Here is an 18,207-nt window from a genome sequence, read left to right as displayed (position 1 = left end):
AGAAAGGGAGGGCAGGCACAACAGGGCCCTCAGCTGAGACCACAGCGGGAGCAGCTCAGTCAGTGATGAGTCTGGGCACCAGGGAGGTGCTTCAGACATGCCTCCTCCAGCCAGTTTTGAGTTCAGCTCTCCCTGCTTTCACAGACAACCTCAGGAGAGCTTCCCGAGTCACTCTGGGAACATTTCTAAGATCAACAGAATTCTAAACCAGACTCATAGGGACATCTTTCTATGCAAATTGACTTTCAAGCCTGGCAACTTATAATACTAAATGAGAAGGCTTTATATTAAAAAATAACTAAATCCTTTGTCAGTCCTCACCAGAGAGTAAGTTAGTTTGCTCTTGAAGTGGTATTTTTTGGCACAATGAATAACAGAGTATTGTATCTCACTGTTAAGCAAACATATACAACCTCAAAATGTCGATGCTTCATGCATCTCTGACCCACATGACTCTGCTTTTGAGGTTTTTTCCTACTGATTTTAAAGTATGACAACTAATGGGAGAAAAAAACCTCATGGACCATTTCAGATAGAGATATTCTCTCTTGTATAAAATGTAATGAAGTCAGATTTAAATACATATAACCTTGAGGTTATACAGTCTGAGTTCTTCTAAATGTGCTGTGCTCTGATAATACCTGACATTTAGAGAAGCATATCCCACAGTTATGCAATAAAGTTGATAACTTTCCAGAATTAAATCCACTCAGAGTGTGAAGCTCTGTACAAAGAGCTGAAAGGGAAGTAGAGAAAATGCTCTAACAACAGGATAAGGTCTATGGGTTTACACCGACACAAGAAACAATTTGCATCTGATTACAAATTAGAAGAGCCCTCAAACTTAAAAAGCAAAGTAAAGCAAAGCCAAGCAAAGCAGCTATGTTGACTACTTATTCTTCATTGTGAAGAACAACTTAATTTCAAACATATGTAAATATTTACAGAGGTGTAGAAGTTGCTTTATATAATATTTGCCTGTAGCTACAGTTTGCTGATACCTTCTGAAACACTTCTTTACATGCTTAGGACTGGCAGACCTGGAACATTAGTATTTTCATTGACCTTTCTTTCAATACAGGTCCTCCCAGCAAAATGAACTGAATTTCCTTTTCCTCATTATCAAACAAAAGCAGTTCTGGAAACTCTTGCTGCAGCAGGGAAGGAGGAGGGGGACAGGCGACAGCATGTGGCACAGCAGCAAGACACTGCTCAAAGCAGCAGCACTGGCTCCTGGGGGTTAGCTGAATCCCTGTTAAAAGCCTGCACATGGCTCTGAGCTTAAGAAAATGAGAATCCAAATCTGCCTGGGTTAGAATGAGAAACTCATCCTTTTTTCCACAGAGGACAGAAGGAACTATATTTATGAATTCTCTTCTCAAGGAAAGGGCATTGTGGAGAGAGCAGAGGTCCCTATATACACATATGCATACACTGCTCACATGTTCTGCAGTCCTACATTGGATTCCATCTGCTACAAACTGTACATTCACTAAAGTGATTTAATTTCTTTTTAAAAGCTTCCATTGTTTTTGAGCACATCTGACAATAATATGAAGTTATAAAAAAGAAAGAAGAATAGGAAAACTCAATATATATATATATAATGTTCTGTCTCTTAAGAGTGAAATATTAGTAAATGCAGAGAAACTGAAATTGAAGCTTCAACTTTGATGACACCATACTCACTAAACCACATCAGATAAAACGGTCTCTTCTTATGATCTTAGGAAATCAAAGAGAAAGGTGGAATTGCCTTAGGTAGGTATATATAGGATATACCCCATTCTGCAGAAGATGAAAGGAATATGCAAAAAATGCAAACATCATTCTGTGTTTTAAAGTATTACCGTGATAACCATGTCTAAGGTGATTCTTTGCCTTTGCTGTGAAGTAAATACCTTAAATTCAATGATGCATTCCTGGAAGAAGAGAATTACACAATTTTACTAAGAATTTACTGTCAGGTATGACCTGACTCTTCCCTGAAGCAGAAATGGAGAAAAGCAACAGCATCTATCTGGCACATTCTATGTTTTACCAGGTACACTTCTCTACACATCCCCAGAGCAGCACAAAACCTCCTGTGTGAGTATTTTCAGTGGCACACCTGGGATCAAAAAGGAATCTGGGTTAAAGTTATTTTGAGAAAAGTCTGCTTCCTGTGTATTCTGTGAGCTGCCCAAACATCCTATTTTTCCTGTTCAAATTTTTACTCAGTTTTATACGTAAATGTTAATACTAATAAGGTCATGGTAATGTTTCAGTGATCTGAGCTAATTTGAAAATCAGGAAAATGTTGGGAAATGTTACATTAAAATACTTTCAGCTTTTTCTCATCCTAGTAGTACTACAAAACTTATTTGGCTCACATGCATGACTGAAGCTCTGGATGATTCACTTTTAGTCTAATAATCTGTCAGAACATGTAAAGAAAACAAAAATCACTTATTTCGTATTTTAAAAAATGTGGGATTTTTCCTGTATTTGCAACATTTTTAAAAGCATTGCTGCATTTTTGTTAGCCTTTATTCCACTTTTTAAAGGCTCACTTTACATATCTCTTACACTGGTTTGTGGTTACTATGACAGACAGTGTGGGATTCTGGCACTGCTTTGTTATTTCAAATAAATTTGAAGCAAAGTGAAGTATGAAGAAATTAAAGCTATATTCATAATATATTCTGATCACATTGTAAGTTAGGGCTGAATTACAAAAGACATTTTGCCTCATAAAAGTGAGTATAAAATGCTGTTATTCAGGTATGGTATCAGTCTTGAGTTAATCTATGACAAAAGAGAATACAAGCTGTTGAACACTCAAGTATTAGCCCTAGAAATGTTAATGTTACATTTTTCAACTAACATTTTCTGTCTTCCATTTATCCTGCTACAAATTCAGGTTATGGCAGCCTTATTCATACCTAATAGTCTCTTAATTAGCTACTAATTCTGCTTATTTAGTTGGCATTACTAGAGGATAAACATATTCCTCAAGATATACAGAACGGGGAGGTGTCATTGGCCATTTACAGGACACATTTTCTCTCCCAAGTGTTTCCTTCAGGAATTGCAATGCCATTTGACAGAGCAGTGCCCTCCTGTATTCACAAAAGCCTCTTTCAGTGATTTTAGTTAGTGTGAGTGTAATTTAAGGATTATGGGTAATGCTAAACTGTACAAACTGATTATTTGTGACCTCAAGACATACTGCTAAAGGGTTAGAAAACAACTTCTTCACAGGCAATAAACAGAATTGAAAAAGTTATCTGGTTTCTGGCATTTTTGAAGAGTAAACAGAGATCAGAAATTAAGAGTTTCTGTACCAGATATGAATACAGAGAACAGTATTATATTTTTCTATTGTTAAGGCCAAACGTGACCATTATAATCATATATTTTGAGCTCCTGCCAACCTCATGCTAATAGTAGACATTACTCCATGACTGACACAACACACCCATAATTTCTGTATGATTTTGAACATCCCTTTAAGAAAACCATCAAGTCAGTGTCATAATCTAGAGTCAGTCCATCTTCCTTCTATAGACAGGGTTACAGCATCAATGAATCCTGTCTTGTTCAGGTAATCACTAAAATAAAGTAAATACATTCATATCTGTTTTGAAAAATCCTCCCTAGGATTTCTCTTCCTCCGAGTTAAAATCCTTTCCTCATGATCTCATTAAGCTTTACTAATATATAAACACATGCTGAAAACTGTGGAGAGTGAGTAGGACTTTTATAAACTAAATTATGCCCATTTTTAATCACTCATTAGCACTCTCTTTGGTAACATTCAAATGCTATTATCACTTGAGGAGGAAAATTGTACTTCTGAATGTCTTCATAACTTTACATTTAGTTCTGAAAGAAAGAACTGCTTCATTGGGCTAGCGGATGCCTAATGATCTCTGATAGAGGTGTGGAAGAATTTTAATTCCTCTTTCTTCACTCCCTGAATCAAAGCTCACAAAAGCACAAGTGGCATTTTCTGCCTGCCCTAACCCTCTGACCCCAGGGCAGGATGGAGTATGTTTGCACTCAAATGAGCTCTACATCTTCCATGGTCTCCCTGCTACCTTGCTGTATGCTAACATGGATTCCTTTTCCCAAGACACTCTTCCAGATGCTGCATTGTTGGGAACTCTAGGCTTTGCCATGGGCTTTGTGGATGTAACCTCTGGGACAGGACCTGCAGCCCATGTGCCTGCCCACAGCACCACAGGGAACACAGACAGATATGGAGGGACTGAGTGGGACATGCATCTTGCCTGCAATACCAGGATGAGACTCCTCAGACAATAATGTAGCTATGGTATGCTGTTTACTTAAAATCACTGTTTTGAAGTCTTTAGGAAACCATGAGAAAAGACTCTGAAGGCAACCTTCTCTATCACCTTAGCCACTCACATTAGTATTGTGGTTAGAACCAAATATGCATCATGATGATTGTGCCAAGGTGCTGCAAGCTGATTGCCTTATTATAAGTTCAACTAAACTACATGACTTGGAAATTAACATCACTGTTTAAATTTTTTACAGTCTCTGAATTTTTTTTCTACATCATAGCATTCTTATTTCTATGCCCTATCCTTTCATAATTTCATTTTTTGTTAATTTTCATTTTATCTTGGTTCCTCATGTTTAGGTTCAGGCAGTTACAGGCAACAAAGTTAAGACTGCCAGCTGAAGAAGAGATGAAAATTCAGTCACCATTTTAATGCAGAAAGTCAGTGTGATAAAATAGTATCCCCTTAATATATTAAAATTTCCTCTCAAACTTATATAGGTCTCTAGGGCTAATAACTAACTTGGAAATCTGAATTAAATTTATTTTTGTAATTTACAGTATCAACTCTTAGACTTTTAATCTCTGTGCACTAGTGTGGAGGAAAATATTTACACTGAATTACATATCTTTCCTGTGCCAGTGGATACAGCAACAGTTTGTGGGTTTTAAAGCTATGAACAGCACTAAGTAGCTAATTTCAGGTTTGCTATCTTTAGTTTATTGTAAGGAAAGCAAAGAAATTACAGGATCACCAAATCATATAGGCTGAAAAAGACCTCTAAGATCATCAAGTCCAACCATTAACCCAGCACTGCCAAGTCCAACACTAAACCATGTCCCTAAGAGCTGCACCTACATGTTTTTTAAATCCTTCCAGGAATGTTGACTCAACCACTTCCCTGGGCAGTCTGTTCCAATACTCGACAACCCTTTGGTGAAGAAATTTTTTCCCAATATCCAATCTAAAAATACCCTGGCAAAACTTGAGGCTTGTCACTTGTTACCTGGGAGAAGAGACCAACCCCCATCTGGCTACAGCCTCCTTTCAGGCAAAAAGGTCCCCCTGAGCCTCCTTTTCTCCAGGCTAAACACACCAAGCTCTCTCAGCTTGTGCTCCAGATCCTTCCCCAGAGCTGTTGCCATTCTCTGGACATGCTCCAGCACCTCAATGTCCTTTTTAAAGTGAGATGCCCAGGATAGGACACAAGAACTGAGCACAGGGAGACAATCACTGCCCTGGTCCTGCTGGCCACACTATTTCTGATACAAGCCAGGATAGCATTGGCCACCTGAGCACACTGCTGGCTCATGTTCACCTCTTAAAATGCTTTCCACGAGAAACTTTACTTTTCCCTCATTCATGAAGAAGATTTACAGAACACAGCCAGTATTTTCTAGAGATGTTTTTCTGTATTGTTCAGGACTAATCCCAGGGCCACTCTCAAAATTTGGGTTCTTGACGTGGAAACACCTGAGAACGTGCCTTAACATATGCAGGGTGCAAAAATCCAGCTAGAAAGCTCCATATATATGAGGTGCTTTCTGTTAAAAGGTGCTGGGGTTTAAAGGTGAGAAGATCCTAGCTGAAGACTCCGAGCTTGCTGGAAACAAAGCCATGCAATGGGGCCTGGCAGGCAGCAGCCATCCCCTGCAGTAAGCAGATTCTGGTTTAGGGTCACTCTCATGTGAGGAGGTTGTGAGGGGAGGCCAATCCTTCCCCTGCTCTGCCCCTGCCAGCCCTGCAAGAACAAATATGACCTGGATTCCAGGGACTGATGCTGTCAGCAAGAAAAGACCTCAGCCAAAGGCATTCTAGGCATGATGGTTCCCACTTAAGATAGTAAAAAGGCTACTTAAAGAGAAAAGTCAGCATCTCTGGGAATCTCCCCACAACTCAAGTGTGACCTTTCACAGGAGAAAAGTCAAACTTGTCTATTCAGAGCACTTAGTGCAGGACAGACCTTGGGCTCAGACACTGCCTGCCAAGCTGCACACTCCATTACATCTTATTCTGAAAGAATATTTCTCCAATCCCCCTAAAAAAATAGTTTTCATAGAAATTCTGACAAAGCCATAATTATAGTGGCAATAGTAGGTGATTCTATAATAAACTATATTTCTTTCCCATGAAGATATTAATTTACTTTTTTGAAATGTTCATTGCTAAGCCTAAGATTGCGTTTTTGAATTGTGTTCAGAGGCAATTTATGCATGAGTAAAAATACACTCTGTCCTAAATGTAGAGAACACTAATTTAAAATGATCTATTTGCCATAATATACATTCAAACCCCTACTGAAAAGTTCAGAAGCTTCTCCTCCTTCACATACAGCACCATCAGGCTATTCTTATGCACTGGGAGTACTGGCATACATTTCAGATGAATTGTGAGGCTTCTATTTCAATTTTTACAGCAGAAAGGTATGGGTTAGATATGTGGGTTAGATATAGTGCAGATATGCTAGCAAGTACGAGTCTCCTAAGGTGCAGATTCAAAAGCATCATCAGGAGGGCAGTTTCATTTATCAAAATATCAAGCAGAGCTAATGCTCAGCTAAATATGGTTATTTCCAGAAACACTTAAATTTGTAGGAAAACTAGTATCCATTTACAAGCACAGCCTATGAAGCTGAATAATATACTGAAAATCAAACCCATGTTTCTTTTGTCCCTCTTTTAGTGTTTGAAATTGAACCTCACTCACTGTTTGCCCCTCACAGTACTTTTATTGACTAAAAAATGAGCATATAGGACTGTACTGGGTATAAGATGTAATCCCATCAAACCACATCTACATCAGTAACTCTGTGAGCTGTTAGCCCCAAGTAATAAGTTAGAGAATTCTGTTAATGAAAATTTCTATGGAAAACTAAAGCACTTAAAAGTGGGTTTGGTTACCCAGGACAATTTAATCTTAGGTATTGAAAAAATATCCCATAACAAGGTTGTAAAACACATCACTTTTTGAAGATCTGCATCTTATACAACATGCAAACCCTGAGACCAACAACTTCCAGTTACAGCTGTTTTGTTAGGAGGAAGTTCTTTTAAGCTCCTTGCTCAGTGAAGTAACTACTAGGCACAGTTTTTCAAATAACACCCATTTGAATTTTCAGAAGCATTTTGTATTTTAATTCCTGTGCATCCAAATATTAGGTAAAGTATCTTTGCCAGTAAAAAACCTGTACATTCACTAAATGTGTGTTCAGGATCGACTCTTTGCTGAGTGATAAAATAATCATCTGGGAACTGTGAATGGTCTGCCCAGAAAGAAGTACATGTCTCTGGCAGCAGCAGAAGCTTCCCCTGAAGTTGGTAGTTTATTGGTTAGAAAGCCCAGCAAGGAAGCATGGGGAATGTCATTGTGGTTGAAAGAACACACTCAGGTTTCAGTAATCCATAATGACCAACGGGAAAAGAAAAATACGCTGTGTCTTATTTTATTTTATTTTATTTTAGATAAATTTTAAAAATCTGTAATTCTATTATATTTAAAAAAAACCAAACCCAAATCACAATTTTGTTCATCAGCTTGTTTCTTGTTGGTGCTTCCTCATGGGCTGATTTCACCGAGCTCTCTGTGGTCATTTTGGATTCACATTGTTTTATGTAAGATGTGAATTAGACCTGTGGATTCTGAAATTGCTGTGTCTTTTATTCTTCAGGTACTTTGAGGAAAGGACAACACTTTGCTTTTCTACCATTTCAGTTTGTTTTCACTTTGTTACATAAAGCTGTTGTGTTGCTCCTTTAAGCAATAGTGCCACCTTCACTAAACCAAAGATAGTGTATCGACAACCACCTGAGAGAGACTGGAGTAAGCCTTGTGACCTCTATCTTATCTGCCTTGGTCTATGCTCTTAATGCCACATACAGCAGAAATTAGAGCAGCAAGGTCACAGCCCGTGCTCAACCTCCAGAAACACAGTGAAATAATGTACATCTTAGTGCTGTACCACATGTAATTCACTGACAGCAGTAGTTCAACATCCTTTCTTTAGCTTGTCTAAAATCAAGTGTGATGTTCCTGCTTCTTTATTATTAATCAAACAGAAATATTCAATTAGGTTTCGCCTTGTAATTAAACTTTCACTTCATGTAATATGCCATTTATGCAGAATCTGCAGTTGCAATCATTGCTGGAGAAAAGAAATGTCAACTTCAAAGTTACTATCTCCTACAAGTTAGAAATTCTGTCTTAGGAAATGATGGTTATAGGATGTAGACTCTTAAAATAATTTAAATTCAATCAAGCACATATTCTTTTCCTGTAACAGGTGATGATGAAACAGATTATTTGAAACATTTAAACCAGAAGACATTAAAAATACATAAACATATAGAAACACTGAAAAAAGACAGGTAGAAATGCCTAAGTATGTAAAGCTCATAAAGAATAATGAGAACAGATCTTGTACAAAATTACTATTAAAATTCACACAGACTTTTATCTTTAATTCACCTTGAGTATCTCTGGGATATGTGCATTCTAACCTGCATTCAAGAAAACCAAGGTATATGGTTTTATTAGACCGAATTATACCTAAAATTATAGGTATAATTAGTACTGTAACAGAACATATGCTCCCAATGCCTCTAAATTTTTACCCAAAGGTCTTAGCTCTTGCAGCTTAGTATGTACTTTGTAAATTATTGTGTATCTTAACAGAATTTTACAAATTAATGCAACTTTGTCATTAACTTGCAGTTGCATTTATTGTTAATACCATGAACTATTCGCATTAATCAAAGAGATCACAGTCTTTACTACAGGACACAACTTCTAACTCAGATCAATGCCAACACTGGCTGCTTAACATAAGCAAGAACATTCAGAGAATGCTATAGTAGCACCAACAATGATTAACTTGTAGGGCTAATTCTATGAACTATAAATTGTATAAAAAACCTGCAGGCATTTAGGAAACTGTAAACAGTCAGTTACAGCCTAGAAAACAGACAAAAAATATCAGTTCCCTGGCTTAACAGGATACAGTCAAGGTTGTTAGGTTAAATATATGACTTTTATTAGCAGTGGTACAATCAAGAAGTCTTTGTCTTTCTTACATTATGGGCAGAAGAGGCAAGGCAGGTCTGCAGGTTTCTGTCTGATTCATGCTAAGCCAGGTAAAGTTTCAGCAAATTAAGGAAGCAATGAAAAAAATAGCACCTTCTGCCCACTGTGGGATTACATGACATTCTGTAACTTGTCAATGCTGCAATTTATATCAAAGATCTAATATTAAATCAACCCCACCTCTCATGATTGTTGAATCAATCCTGCATCCTTAAGTAACATCTGCCTTCAGAAATACACAAGTACAATTCAAATATGTTAATCAAGATGACAGGTGAGCAAAATACAGATCCTAAAGTAAAAGAAATAATAGATATTAAATAAAACGAAACAGGGGAATTGATTTGGCAGCAGATGGTGAGAAAGCTGAGATAAATCAATACAAAGCAGTGCTTGAAAGGAGACCCTGTGTGAAAGAAGTAAGAACACAAAAGGCTGAATTGCCAAGTGCACTGAATGTAAAACCTGTAAGTATCTAATGGCCTCTCATCATGCCTGATGACTGTATTCCTGAACCCATTACACTTAGCAATGGTAGCTTGCCAATGCCACACAGAAACTGAAGTGCATCCTGAAAACAGCAGGAGAAGATGGGAGGATGGAGAGAATGTCCAAGCAAAGACAATGGGAATATTAATCCTGCAAACTCTTGCAGATTAGGAATGCCAAATCAGTCCAATACAGAAAAGGGGTTGGTTTGGGACCCCTCAGAATTATCCATCACACGTTAATTTGGATCTCTTGGTAAAAATGCAAACACAAGTAGAGGAAAACTTGAGGAATGCTGCAACCTTGACACTTCTACTACCCCTAATTTTACTTCATAGAAGCTGGACCAGAAATGCTAAAGTTTTGAGGAGATGGGAGAGGAGGAATAACTGATCGTCATATCCCAGAAACTCTGCATCTCAAACCCAGAAATCTCATTTTAAGAAACCAGTCTAAATACCTGAAATGCTGACCACTTTGATAAGCTCTAGAATTTCAGCAGTAAAAATAAAACAGGTGAAATCACTATAAAACATTTCATAAAAATTGTCATTGTTTTCACTACACTGCATCAGAAAAGAAGGAGGCAAAAAAGGAAAGAAACAACAGAGCCCAGTATCATAGAAATATATTTCAAGAAGCAGGCAGGGAAAAAAAGAAGACTACCACATGATAACAAGCCATTACCAAGAAAATGAGAACTATAAATATTTCTCAGGTGTACTGTCATGAATTTTGATGGACTTGTACAGAATTACTAAGACATTGCATGAAAAAGATAATCAACCTCCCCTGGGAATCTACAGAATAGTGCAGGTAGCCAGATTAATTTTCAGCTTTAATCCCTACAAAGAGGCATTTACTGCTAAAATGTTGCAAACTAGCTAATGCAGGACAAAATATACATCCAGGTAAAGCCTTAAGAATCCAGAAGCTTCCTGTTCTGTAAAGACCTTCAAGCATTTGAAATCTGCTTGAATTTTCAAACTGAATGAAACCTGAGTATGTTCTCTCGGAGTCCTTTAGGAGTTTATCATGACATTTAAACAAACACACAAACCCGAAAAAAACCAAGTACTTTAAAAGCAAAAACCCACATCTGACATTTGCATTCTGCTAATCTCACAAAAAGCAGTTAATAATTAACATTCTTAATTTCCTCTAGTAAAGTGTGACAAAACTGGAATGATCTCTCTAAGGATCTGTAACTACAAAATCTTTTTAAAGAAAAAAATTAATAACTGGAAGTATCTCCAGGTCTAAGTTTACTCAGCTACTGTTCTAAGTTAAGCTTCTGCTATGAACCACCTTGGAGAAGTTTTTTTTTTATGCCATGGAAGACAGTGAGACACCAGAGAGGGAAATCTCTTCATTTACACATCTAAAACTGTGGATTAGGATTCTTTCCACATCTCTATTGAAATGCCTTGCTCTTATCCTGCTCGTTTCCATTGATGAGTGTAATTTGTTTCCTTGCACAGTTTTAGGGACAAAAAAGCACAGCTTTAATGGGATTTATCTTTTTAGAAGTTCGCCCTTATAATCTACAAAACACTTTTCCTTCCCTCAAATACTGTGGAACTGATAGTAAGGAGAACTTCACAAAAAGAAGGGAAGCCTGAGCTTTCAGACTTCTCAGAAGGAAGAAATATGCAAGACACAGGGCAGATGAATCTGCACCTTTTTCTCCAGAGCAACCAGCAAGGACCAAACCTGCCCAGGTTATAAACTAAGATTCAGTACACTTAGTAGCAGTAAACATTCACCAAGGCCAACTGATTTGAACTGCTTATGAATATTTATCAAAATCACAGGTGAAGTTTAGTTTGGTAAGATTTATAATCATTTATCTACCTTAGATATTTTAATTTTGTTCAGTTACCAATAATATAATTTTAAAGTAAATAATCAAAATTCATTTATGCCAAAGACCACTTTTAATCAAAATGAAGAGCAACACCCAGACATCTTGATTAATTGTGTTTATTTATTTCATTTTGTCAACACCTGCTTTTGGGAGTCAGAATAGATCCCTCAAGGAACTTGATGAACCACACTAGCACAAGCTTTTCATTACAAAACCTTATCGTGTTCTAAAGTTCTTACATATTGAGCATTATATGCTGCTTGTGTTGCAGAGCTAACTTAAAAGATATGTAGTTCCTTTACTTAGTTTCCAGTTCTGGCAAAATATCTCTAAAATTTTAACTCTGACACCCTGAACTTATTACTGGTTGATAAGCAGAGGATTTTCAAATTAAGATTTCATTTAAGATTCTTTGTTCTGTAATAAGATTCCAGTAGCCTGGAAATGAAAGCAACAACTGCCTTGTGAACAAACATCTGATGAAAAACATTTAATAGAAATTTTCTCCTACAACTACTCATATTATTCCAGTACACAAGTTCTTTAATAACTCATTGTTGTAAGACAAAGTCTCCAATGCATGGGAAATGTGGATTCCCAAATTCTCTACATAGCAGCATTCACAGATTCTGCTCTCTTCAGAACTCCCACACAGCAGACCATGGATGGTGTTGGTTGGCTGTAATTTAGGAATCCAACAGCTCTCCAAAATTTGCTATCACACTGGGAGAAGACAGCTTATAAACAGTGACATTTCAATTTAAAATTAATTACTTTAACCTCATACAGTAATTTATAACCTGCAAGATGTCTTCAAAATGTTTTCATAGCAGACTGGAGTATTATAGACATATGCAAACCTGCTGTGGTTGCATTTAGCAGGTTGTTAGCGATTCCTATTTGACTTTCTTCAAATTCTCCCTTGTCTATCAATCAACTCCTCAAGAAAATTTTGTCTCAGAATGACTTCCATTAACGGAGTATAAATAATGGTCTTTATTTCACTCTTGCATGTTGTATGTGAAAAACCTGATCCATTGCCACTGAATCAAGTCAATGAAGACAATGGAATCAGGAAGCAGCTCTTAACCACATTATTCTTGAGAGCTTAGAAGCTAAGAAGTCAAGCACTGAAACAATCCCAGATGTCAAAGACATCATCACAGTGTGGAAATAGACAAGGTACTAAGAATAATAATTGCTGCTCAAGCCAAGGATATTTTAGCCTGAAAGCCAGAGTCCACTATCCACAACAGATTATGCAGGCACTGGTTTTAAAAAGAAATACCAGGTGAATAGCTATTTTTTAATGACAAAAAAGGAAAACTTTCCTAGACAAACATTAAAGAAATGCAGACAACTGACAACTAGCTCACTGAAATGTAGAACTGATTCTCTCTGTGTCATCTTCAAGTCCATTTCCCAGTACACACTGTTTTCCTCCAACAGAGAGCTTTGAAACAAGTTACAAACCTGAAAAGATTACTACACTAATTACATGGTAAAATATATAACGTTGCTCATGAACTTTTCCCAGTTCTGTGGTGTACATTCAGTCTACCCTTTTCAAAGCTACTCCATATGCAGGAGTTGAGCAGTGTGGAATGTTTCATGCTGTAAGGCACCCACAACACCTGTAGAATTATGCATAACAATGGATAGTACACATAAACAGGCTTTAAGTGTCCATGAGTTAGTTCAGAAGATAAATGTAAAAGGTTTTCCTGCATTGCCCTATTGTGGGGTTGATGATCATAATTGGGAATAGTGGTGAAAGGAATAAAAGCTCTGCCAACTTGAAATCTTTACCAAGTGCAAGCTGCATTCACACATAAATAGTTGAAGCACAATGCATCCATCTTTTCATACAGACAGCTTTCTTCTTTTAGCCTCCATTTATATATGCATGCATGTGCAAAGTCCTCAACTTCCCATCTAATAGCTTGTCTGATAATGCCTTCAGTATGACATTTGAAATTCTGCCAGTCATGTTAAGTACAAAGCAAACCTGCAATACAACTGTGAGACAAAAACAAAACAAGAAGATCTGAGAATACTACAGAGAAAAAATGCTATTATTAGCATATAAATTTAAAAATTCCATTTGGGAAAGAACACAAAGGTCTCTTCAATGTCCTGCCTAATGTCATCAAATCCTTGAACTGTCTTTGCTTTGGTGATGAAGGAATATTTTTGTTCATCTTGTTAAAGCAAAAACAGAAATCTTAAAAATCATCTACCATAAAGGCTCTTCAAATGTCCTGAGCAGCAACAAGCAACAACAAACATGCTTCACTCTCAAACACAAACACGTCAGGTCAAGGTTGACAACAGTAACAGCCTGTACTTGTGGACAGGTATGTGACCATGACAGGTATGCAACAATCTCAGCTGAAATTCCATTCAGCATGATCTCCTTGATAAAATGAATCACAGAGGGCCTGATGCAGTGGTGTTGGGGTTTTTTTGTCCCTTCACAAATCCTAGGCACATTTAAATTAGACCAGCCTTCATAATCAAAGCTTTTAAAGGGAAATGATTGCCTTTCTGAAATATATGGTATTTTGCCTGAGTAGATTCAAGACTTCAGGCTGGCTAAGCCAAGATAAAGCAAAGCTTTTGCCTCTTCTGATTGACCTTCAGACAATATTGACAATAACGAAGATTATAAGACTGAGAGTTTTCTAATTCTCACCATATTAAAATTACATCTTAGAGCAATCCTTACAAGATGCCTAAAAGGTTCAAGATATCTGAACATGAATTCTTGCCCACAGAACCCTATCATCCCCACACAAAACATACAATATTTCTGTCAAAGCTGGTAGGTATGTTCTTGTTCTGGCCTTGCGCCCACTTCAACCACTATCCATCTCCATGCCAGGAGGTCACAACATAAATTGAAGTTTCAGAAGCCAAACACACACAACTTTCTACTTCTTTTCTTCTGTCTCTGTGACCTTCTATCTACATTCTCTTCAGTCTTCCCAGTTCAAGAGCAATATCTCTTTGCCCTTAACCCTAATTTTCCTCAGCAGCTATTCCTGGCTATGAGCATCATCCCTTTGGGTTTCACACTGCACTCTCAGGGCTTGCAGAATGCTGACAAAGTTGGTATTACACATTGATGCAAGATCCAGGCAACAGCTGCTCTATGCACAGCTCTGGCAGTCTGGAGCAGGGACTGCAACCTTCAGGAGAAGAGAGAGACAGGTGTCCAAGTTACATCTAAGTAAGACATATGAACTTCATTTTTTGAAGTCAATGCAACTCTTCTCAGGATCTTTCCTCTGTGTGAGACAAAGCCATCAGCTCCCAAAAAATACAGAATCAAGTTGTGAAATTATGGTCACAGTCATGCACATCAAAGTGCCAAAAATGGTGCTGCAACCAAGCAAGTGCTGACACGGCTGCTATTATTTCAAAGGGAGCAAAAGTACTCAAATGTTTTCTGGGTAATCATCACATTAAGGAGGATTCTGGACATGATCCATTAATGGCAGAATCATATAAAGGATTTATGCTGCAGCTTCCTACTTCTTCCTTAAAATACCATCACACTCACACATCTCAAAATGGCTGTGATGCAGGAGAACCAAAGAATTGCATGCAAATGCATGAATTTGAAAAAGGGAAATAGTTTCCTGTGTTGTTACTGTTGTATGTCCACCAGAAGGTCTTATAAACAGCCAAAGTGTGTTTTTCTCTCAATGTGTTATAAAGGTTATAAAAACATGTTGTTCACAGATGAAAATTTAAGAGAGCACTCATAAAATGGAGTTGTAAGATTTCCCGTGAAAAAGGAGGTCCTTTCTATGGACAGCATTTGTCAGGTATGCCCCTGCAAACTGTTGGTTGGAGAACAGGGGAAAAAATTCATATCTCTAGTATGAGGTTCTGAGAAAATATCAGCCAAAGCATTAGTTTCCATCCTTTCCCACTGCAGTCACTCTTTCAGGTGAAACAATGTCAGGAATGGCTATGGGTGAACAGCACTTGTGGATCTGATCAGGCTTTCTCCACTTCTGCGAGGGAACATAGGCAGTGCATCAACCTGAACATCTGCCCCACCTTGTAAACAGCTGAGCCAGGCAGTATGAGCCTTCCAAAGAAATGACACTTTCATCCCTGAACCATAAATTCACAAACCTGTTCTTTTTCCATAACTGTATATAATGACAGGCTAGAACGCCCTTTTCACAGGGACCATAAGGAAAAGTGAATTATCCCACAAGGCTTAAAGAGATCTTAGGCACGTGGGGAGGACAGGCTCTGATCCTCAGAAATCAGGCAGGCAAGTGCCACACAATGTGAGCAAGAGTGCCTAGCACGTGGCAAAACAGCATGGGTGGAGGAAGGTGTTCTGCCTGCTCTGTGCTTGCAGAGAAGCACAGAGTCACCCAGCACTGCAGAGATCACCTCTGACAGCAGTGATGCTACTGCCAGACTGTGAAGCCTATATGCCAGAAGACTATTAGCTATTTTAGAACAGCTGTGTGTGGGTTGGAGCTACTAGTCTCAATAGGGGGAAAAAAAATCACAAGGCTTGCTTTTTTTTTAAAGTTTACTTAACATTTGACAAAATGATTGCTATAGCAATGTGTGTATTCTGTTGAACACATACCTGTGTAAGTGCTACAGACATAAAGGTGTAATTAGCCTATACTGGTTTAAAAACAAATTAGTACATTTGATTGTGTACTCTTTCTCTTCTAATTTTTGTGTTTAGCAAACACCTTTTAGGACTACTTCCTTATTATGAGCTTCTTTCTCTGCTGTACACATTCCTCTGGAGTCAGAGGGGGGAAGAGAAACAGAGGGCCTGAGACCACTATTTGCTGTGCTCATAAGAACTGACAGCATCCTTACATGGAACACACACATGATGGAGTAGGGCCCTCCCTCACCAACTAGATTTGTTTTCACAGTCAAAGGAAACATGAAAACCACCAAATGCATTGTGAATATTCCTTCAATACACATTTTCACACAATACAACACAACCAGGCTGAAGAGCTGCAAAATTTTCTCATTTCAGTAGCACACTCTCAGAGCTGACTGTGCTCAGGGCTCCCTGTTTCTCACACCAGCTGCCTCAGGAAGGCCTCTCCACACCCTGAATATGTACTCATGTCTATTACCAGAAAACAAACAAACTAACAAACACCCCAACCCCCCAAAAAAGCCCCACAAACCAAAAAACCCTGACTTCACATCTTTATAGCTGTATTGCCTGGCTGGAGTGCTTTGGAGTTGAATGTCTTAGCAAGAAATCAATGTTTTCCTTTCTTTCATTTTACCATTAAGGAAAAAGAAAACTGAAACCTGCAGGTCTCAAACTGCAAAACTGTCTCTAATGGTCCCTCCTCCCCCTTCTGTGCAGCTTAATTCTGCCAATTTTCACCACTGCTAATTCTACACTGGTTGTCAGCATTACAGCTCATTTTGTGGCACTTACAAGAGGCCTACAGGATTATTTCTAAATATATGGTTTGCATGAATATCAAAAAGACAGAATTTAAGCACTACCTCCTCACTCTTGAAAACAGAAAAGCATTTGTGATGCTCGAAAATTCTTAATACTTTGCAAACAATAGGAAATGGGAAAAATGGTGAAAAATATTTTTAAAAGCCAACCAAAGAAATGGTAGTCTGAAAGCTTCCAACTATTCCATAGATGAAGTAAGGCTCAAGTGTACCTTGGAACTAAACTCTGAATCTTCCTGAGGTTTACTTGTCATTACCATTAGTTTCTTGCAGAGCTATGTGGAAGTGCATTCCGAAAATGAACATGTGAGCATGAAGAACAGCCATGTTTAAAAGCAAAGTACACTCTGCATGAAAGTCAGATAATGTTCTGAATTTAGAGAAGAGAGAAAGATAAATACTCTCTTGGCACATCTATAAATTGGAAAATTAGAGTGGCAGTCCTTGAAAGCTCTGCAGGCAGCAGAGATGCCATGACTTCAGATGTAATTAAAGCAAGCAAGTGTCTTTCTGGTATGGTAGATAAACTAAAACAAACCCCACCCTGTAGTAGATTAGAAATATAGTTTCTTGATTGGGTAAGAACCCTACTAATCCATTACTTAGTTAAAGAAAAATATAATTTAAAGAGTTGGTTCTTCCCTTTCCTGCCTTTGGTTACATAAAGATGGTTAGCTGATTTTACTTGTTCAGTGAGACTCACTTGTTTTATGCTGCACAATTGACAAGAATTTTTAGACTCATTTCTCTGTGAATTTCTCTTTTGAAGAGGCTGATAAAAATGGGTACAATTCTCAAAAGAACCTAAGAAATATACTATGTAAGTCAAAACTGAAAGAGGACAACTGCAATAGGACACAAAGATAAGATCATATGCAGAAGGCTCTGCAAGAAGTGAGAAATCACACAGACATGCATTTAGTACAAATGCTTCTAGATCTTCCTAGTCAGGAATAATTAGAAGCTTTAAGTTTCATACAAATTTGGGAATCT

General features: G+C 37.8%; 1 protein-coding gene across 1 annotated transcript in view; it reads right to left on the bottom strand.

Moving 5' to 3' along the window:
- Nucleotides 1–18,207, bottom strand: part of DPP10 (dipeptidyl-peptidase 10 (non-functional)) — a gene marked incomplete at its 5' end in the record, with an annotated part of 138,791 nt that overhangs the window by 90,770 nt on the left and 29,814 nt on the right. The gene's annotated exons all lie outside the window — the stretch shown is intronic.

This window comes from Acanthisitta chloris, unplaced genomic scaffold (assembly GCF_000695815.1).
Source record: "Acanthisitta chloris isolate BGI_N310 unplaced genomic scaffold, ASM69581v1 scaffold25798, whole genome shotgun sequence".
Taxonomy (NCBI): Eukaryota; Metazoa; Chordata; class Aves; order Passeriformes; family Acanthisittidae; genus Acanthisitta; species Acanthisitta chloris.
This window is presented reverse-complemented; position numbering and strand designations above follow the sequence as displayed.